Consider the following 7,286-nt stretch of genomic DNA (forward strand, 5'->3'; position numbering starts at 1 on the left):
TCTGTCAATTGCGGACGAAAGCAATAACATTTTAGATGAATCAGAAAGTTGGAACTGCAGTTGGTAAAGCAATAGAGTAACAGCGAGTGTTTGGAAAATTTTTGTCCGTAGCAAAAGATAGCGCAAAAATTTTAGAACAATGAGAAAATTACGGCTACGTTTATGATGATAAATTATTAGTGAATACAAACGATAACAATAAAATTTTCAAAGAATCAGACAATTGGAACCAAGTTTAGAAAATCAAAGATAAAAAATAGTGAAATCGTCTGTCAGTTGCGAACGAAAGCAGCATTTTAGAACAATCAGGCAATTAAATCGGAGCTGCATTTCAAAAAAGTAATAGATCTGACAGTAATGAAAGCAAAAAAAAAAAAAAAAAAAAATGGAAATTTAGACAATTAAACCTAAAGTTTTCGAAAAGCGGTAATGGAAAGAGTTGCTTGATACCAGACATAATTCATTACAGCCTCGCTGGAAGTTAAACAAGAGGATATATTTGGTTTCTGGTTGATCTTTATACCCTTAGTCCCCTCCCGAAGAAACAATTTAAACCGACCGGTTTCCGTACGGAAATGAATACAACAATATCTGCCGATAAATCAAGTACTTTCTTGATATCAAGATCAATCCAGAAACCAAATATCCTCTTCTAAACTTATTTACTCAAGGTGGCTCTGCATGTCAATACACAACAAACGTCAAAAGAAATGTCCACGCATTTTACTGCAAGTGCATAAAAAAACCGAGAAAAAAAAAAAAAAAAAAAAAAAAACTAAAAAAACACCCCGAGTGAAAAAAGAAAAAAGCTTCCAATAATAGGTGATCATGTCAACAAATGCGTAAGATGTTTAGAAATTAACTTGAAAGAAGTTGCTACGAAACTCAGACTTGCCAACGAATCGCTAACGATTCCTGGAATAAGTTGAAGTAGAAAGTAGAAAGAAACGATATTACTTGTTTGATAGTTATACTGAGCAAATTTAGTGAGCTTCAAGCTACAGCATTTTCAAATGAATTGGATCATTAATAAATTTTGAGCAAGGAAAATGCACTTTCAACATTTAAAATTCACATAGATTAATAGCAATGTGTTTCCTTTGTAGAAGCTCTGTGACCTTTTTGGGAGAAAAAGGAAAAGCTAAATATGTTCAAGCGAATTGGACTGTAAAGTGAAAAATCGATCTTGAAAGAGACTTTTTAATTTCTTGGCTGACATGCTAAGATTTCAGAAGTAGAAATAATTATTCTATAACTTAAAGCGTTTGAGTAAGCTTCCAAACTGAAGTAAATTTTTATTGAACAGTCATGTGATATTGTTATTGAGTAAGGGCATTGCCCTCCAACAGGTAGTTCGCTTCATAAATTGAAACTAGGCCTTCGTAAAACCTCGGTGCTTAATGCGATTTTGGAGAACACGACAAATCAAAACTCAGCATTGAATTGTTTGCTCAATATTCGTCACAAGGCAATTTGTTATGATTGACATGATCACGTAACTTAAAGTTGTCAAAGTCCAATTGCTATCACGGTTTGATTTCAACATGCATTGCCACCTTAAAATATTCTACAAAGGCTATCGCCTAGTGACATGTTTTCAAATTTAGGAGAGTTGAGCGATTGTAAAACAATTTGGAATTCTGCAAGAAAAAAAAATTAAAAACACTCGAATCTGACAAAATAATGTAGCAAAACATGCAATATCGATGCCGATAAAATTTAATTTAATCAAACTGATGATCGCTCGATCCAAGAAATAAAACTCCCCGCAATTTGAAAACATGTAAGAGATGATAACTCAAAAGCGGTTGAAACCTTTCCGGCAAAAATGGCAGAAATAATTAATTAAACCTCATTACCAAACTGAAATGTTTTACGCGCCCAAATGTCACTCGAATGCAAATATTTCAGCAAAGAAAAAAATCAAACCGTTAAACAATCAAAATGATTATAGACTACGAAGTTTTGACCTCGAATATAACTTTCTAATCGCAAGACTGCCATTTCGTATCGGGAAGATTTCAATTTAACCAAATTCTAAATTGATATATTCTTAACTTTGTCTTCATCCTCCCTGCTTGAATCCTTTTAATCTCCTCCTGTCTTGCTGACAAACCCTGAATATAGAAGAGATAAAAAAATTGAGCAAGGAACAAACCCAAGTGTGGAAACTGAAAAGTGTAAACAAGAAATAAAATAGTTTACAATGAACTGTTAAACACGAGTGCGCGTTGACAAGTACTAGACAAATTTTAACAAAGAAACGCCACTTTCGAAAGGAAAGCCAAACTCTCGTAAAAATACCTGCTACTAACTTAAGCGTCTTGTATGGTTCCTGAACTAGCTTCTAACGTACGTTTTACTCCGTTACTAAAGCATTGAGGTTGTTCTGAAGCTCGAGACGAAACGTAAACCGAGTCCGTCGAGCGCACGGGACATGACTTCGAGCCGGTATTTTTGGTAGAAATGTTACTTGCGAAGGTAGAATGCAAATAAATTGGCACTAACCATTAACAGAAATGGATGTCAACCGACTGTCCTTGCCCAAACGTGGCCGCCATTTCTTCTTCAAAGTAAGAGTTTGCTTCCCGTGTAGAAGGGAACTGTACACATCTCACTCCGACGGCAAACATCTCAAAATGGCAAACAAGCACCTCAGGTCAGCAATAGTCATGATGAATATGCAAAATAAAATTAGACCAATCAGCTAACAGGCACGTCACGAATTCTAAAGACAACACCCTTTGCACGATTACTCTGAGAAAGTTTTGCATTTTCTCTGTTTATCTAGAGCTCACGTGAAATAAACACAACACATCATTTTAAAATATTATCTACTTTTTTTGCAGTTCTTCATCAATTTCAATCCCTCTCCTTCGTTTGTAAACCATCAAGATCCGTTATTTCGTAGTTCTTAGCCTACTGGATACAAATTAATAAAGACAGTGTACAACAAAAAAGAAATAATAAGCTGCATATATTTTACGATCAGCCAGATTTGCTGCTCTTTCTTAAAATGTCTTCTCATCCCTAACTCGGTTGAAACAAAAAAAAAGAAGATTGCAGAAAAAAAAAAGGGTCAAACACAAATATGAAAAATAAGGAGTCCCTCTATGGGGGCTGACACCATGTCCTTCCGAACCGAAGCTCGGAAATGTAACCACTGGGCTACAGGGGGACTCCTTGAATTGGGTAGCAAATTTAACGGTACCTATAAACAAATGAAATGTAGTTTCTATTGGCAACCTCATCTTGCATTGCTTTGGAAAATATGCAAGGAAAAAAAAAAATGAAATACCTTGATTAAGTTATAGAGTCTTTTTGAAATCCCTTATTAAAAAAACAGACAAACAAACAAACAAACAAACAAACAAAAAAACCATTTCCATCGAGGTCCGTTCTTTTGTAGATCTTTGCCTACTGGATACAAGCCAATAAAGACAGCTGACATAAAAAAATAACTAATAAGCTGAATACGTTTTACGGTCAGCCAAATTTCTTGTCCTTTCTTAAAAGGTCTTCTCATCCCTAACTTGGTTTAAACAAAAAATAAGAAGATTGCACGAAAAAATAAGGAGTCCCCCTATGGGGGCTGACACCATGTCCTTCCGAACCGAAGCTCGGAAATGTAACCACTGGGCTACAGGGGGACTCCTTGAATTGGGTAGCAAATTTAATGGTACCTATAAACAAATGAAATATAGTTTTTATTGGCAGCCTCTTCTTGCATTGCTTTGGAAAATATGCAAGGAAAAAAACGAAAGACCTTGATTAAGTTGTAGAGTCTTTTTGAAATCCCTTATTAAATCTTTCCCGAGAAAAAAAAAAAAAAAACAGACAAACAAAAACATATTTCCATTAAGGTCCGTTCTTTTGTAGGTCTTCGCCTACTGGACACAAGCTAATAAAGAGAGCTGACATCAAAAAATAAATAATAAGCTGAATACATTTTACGGTCAGCCAAGTTTCTTGTCCCTCCTTAAAAGGTCTTTTCATCCCTAGCTTGGTTGAAACAACAAAAAAAGAACATTGCGCGAAAAAATAAAGGAGTGCAACTCAAATATGAAAAAAAGGAGTCCCCCTATGGGGGCTGACACCATGTCCTTCCGAACCGAAGCTCGGGAATGTAACCACTGGGCTACAGGGGGACTCCTTGAATTGGGTAGCAAATTTAACGGTACCTATAAACAAATGAAATGTAGTTTTTATTGGCAGCCTCTTCTTGCATTGCTTTGGAAAATATGCAAGGAAAAAAATGAAAGACCTTGATTAAGTTATAGAGTCTTTTTAAAATACCTTATTAAATCTTTCCCGAGAAAAAAAAAACAAAAAAAAAACAGACAAACAAAAACATATTTCCATTAAGGTCCGTTCTTTTGTAGGTCTTCGCCTACTGGACACAAGCTAATAAAGAGAGCTGACATCAAAAAATAAATAATAAGCTGAATACATTTTACGGTCAGCCAAGTTTCTTGTCCCTTCTTAAAAGGTCTTTTCATCCCTAGCTTGGTTGAAACAACAAAAAAAGAACATTGCGCGAAAAAATAAAGGAGTGCAACACAAATATGAAAAAAAAAAGGAGTCCCCCTATGGGGGCTGACACCATGTCCTTCCGAACCGAAGCTCGGAAATGTAACCACTGGGCTACAGGGGGACTCCTTGAAATGGGTAGCAAATTTAACGCACCTATATGCGCATAAACTGTAGTTTTTATTGACAGCCTCATCTTGCTTTGGAAAATGTGCTATGAAAAAAACGAAGGTTCTTGCATTAATTATCGGTTTGTATTGAAGTCCATTAGTCAAATAAAAAAAATTACCTCCCAATTAAGATCAGTACTTTTGCAGGTCTTTGCCTTTTGGATACAAGCTAATAAAGAGCGGCTAAAATGATAAAAGACATGGCAACATGGTTATATTTTACGGTCAGCCCCTTATAAAAAAGTTTACTCATTGCGTTGGTTTATATTGTACTAAACGCTGGCTTTAAACTAATGAAACTTCCCGAACGATCAGATATTGTTCATTAACCGAATTGCTGAAAAAAAAGTGCTTGATCTTTTGCAGAAATCGTCTTCTTCCAAAGAATTTTTGCTTGATAATGCTTGGGGCCACTAAACTGAAAAATGAAACACGACTTATCAATACAAATGGCTTGTCTCCGTGTACTATTAAAAGAGTATTTTGTGTCTTTCTTTGTGTCTTGAGTGTCTTGAGGACGTCCGTCTCGCATTGTTGCTCCTGGCTTGTGATTGGCCCCGTCCACACCGCGCTGGAGAAATTTGAAAACGGCGTTTTACTCTGAAAACGCATCCAATGTTTTCCATCCACACTACGCCTGAAAAATAATTTGAAATAATTTGAAAATGCAACAATCACCGGTCATTTTGGATTTGTGTTTGAGTAAAACTTGGGCAGGGAAATCACATAATTATAGCGTTCACATCGTTTTCGAAAAACACCGTTTTCAAAATGTTGTCGGTCCAACCTAAACAGGCAGCCAGCGTTTTCAAATTTCTCTGGTGTAGTGGGAACGGGACCGTTGTGTGAGTTTTAATTACCTTCTTTAACATCTAGTCAAGTGGTGTTAGTAGGCCTAGAGGAGTGAAATAGAGTATATTGTAATGCAAACTGCCTAAAGAAATTAGCATCGTATTGTCATGTGATACTGCGTGAGTGAGCTATATTTCGGCCACCATGCACATAACCAGGTTTTCGATTATTTGTCGCTTATCGATTTCACTAAAGGACAACGTCCTCTCGACTTAGTTTCAAGTCCCTAGAGCTCGCAAATATTGTCCAAGCTCTTAAAAATCATGTCTAAGTAGGTCAAAATCAAAGTTTGCGCAGCCCGGTCCCGCTTCTCGGCAGTGTCTAAGTAAGCTATATTTCGGGCAGCATGCACGTAACCAAGCTTGCGATTTTTTTCCCCTGTTTATTTCGATGAAAGACAAGTCTTTTGCCAGTTACTTTCAAGTCCTTAAAATTCAAAAATATGGTTAAAGCCTTTGGAAATCAAGTCTAAGTAAGTCAAAATCAAAGTCTGCCGCATTTTTCCAAGTGTGGCACATTGTTTCAAGTGTGGCGCATTTTTCTAAGTGTGCCGCACTTTTTTCAAGTGTGCCGCATTTTTCTAAGTGTGCCGCATTTTTGAAATATACCGCATTTTTCCCATTGTGCCGCATTTTTCCAAGTGTGCCCTATTTTTCCAAAATTGCCGCAGTTTTCCAAGTGTGGCGCATTTTTCCAAGTGTGGCGCACTTTTTTCAAGTGTGCCGCATTTTTCCAAGTGTGCCGCATTTTTGAAATATACTGCATTTTTCCCATTGTGCCGCATTTTTCCAAGTGTGCCCTATTTTTTCCAAAATTGCCGCAGTTTTCCAAGCGTGGTGCATTTTTCCAAATGTGGCGCATTTTTCCAAGTGTGCCGCACTTTTTTCAAGCGTGCCGCATTTTTCCAAGTGTGCTGCATTTTTGAAATATACCGCATTTTCCCATTGTGCCGCATTTTTCCAAGTGTGCCGTATTTTTTACAAAATTGCCGCAGTTTTCCACGTGTGGCGCATTTTTCCAAGTGTGCCGCATTTTTCCAAGTAGGCCGCATTTTTGTCAAGTGCGCCTCATTTTTCCAAGTGTGGCGCATTTTTCCAAGTGTGCCGTATTTTTCCAAGTAGGCCGCATTTTTGTCAAGTGCGCCTCATTTTTCCAAGTGTGGCGCATTTTTCCAAGTGTGCCGCATTTTTCCAAGTAGGCCGCATTTTTGTCAAGTGCGCCTCACTTTTCCAAGTGTGGCGCATTTTTCCAAGTGTGCCGCATTTTTTTCAAAGGTGCCGCATTTTTTCAAGTGTGGCGCATTTTTCCTAGTGTCCCGTATTTCTTTAAATGTGCCGTATTTTTCCGTGTGCCGCATTTTTTAAGTATACGGCATTTTTTTCCAGTGTGCCGCATTTTTCCAAGTGTACCGCATTTTGCCGAGTGTGCCGCATTTTACTAAGTGTGCCGCATTTTTCCCAGTGTGCCGCATTTTTCCAGGTGTTCCGCATTTTTCCAATTTGCAGCATTTTTTTCAGTGTGCTGCATTTGTCCCATGGTGCCGCATGTTTTCAAGTGTGCCGCATTTTTCCAAGTGTGCCGCATTTTCCCAACTGTGCCTCATTTTTTTCAACTCTCACCCATTTTTTTCAAGTGCGCCTTATTTTTGCAAGTGTGCTGCATTTTTCTAAGTGTGAATAAATTTCGTGTAACTCGTAGATGGGCTGGCAAATTATCGTAAATTTCGTAGTTTTC

The sequence above is a fragment of the Orbicella franksi genome, chromosome 11, assembly GCF_964199315.1.
Source record: "Orbicella franksi chromosome 11, jaOrbFran1.1, whole genome shotgun sequence".
Lineage (NCBI taxonomy): Eukaryota > Metazoa > Cnidaria > Anthozoa > Scleractinia > Merulinidae > Orbicella > Orbicella franksi.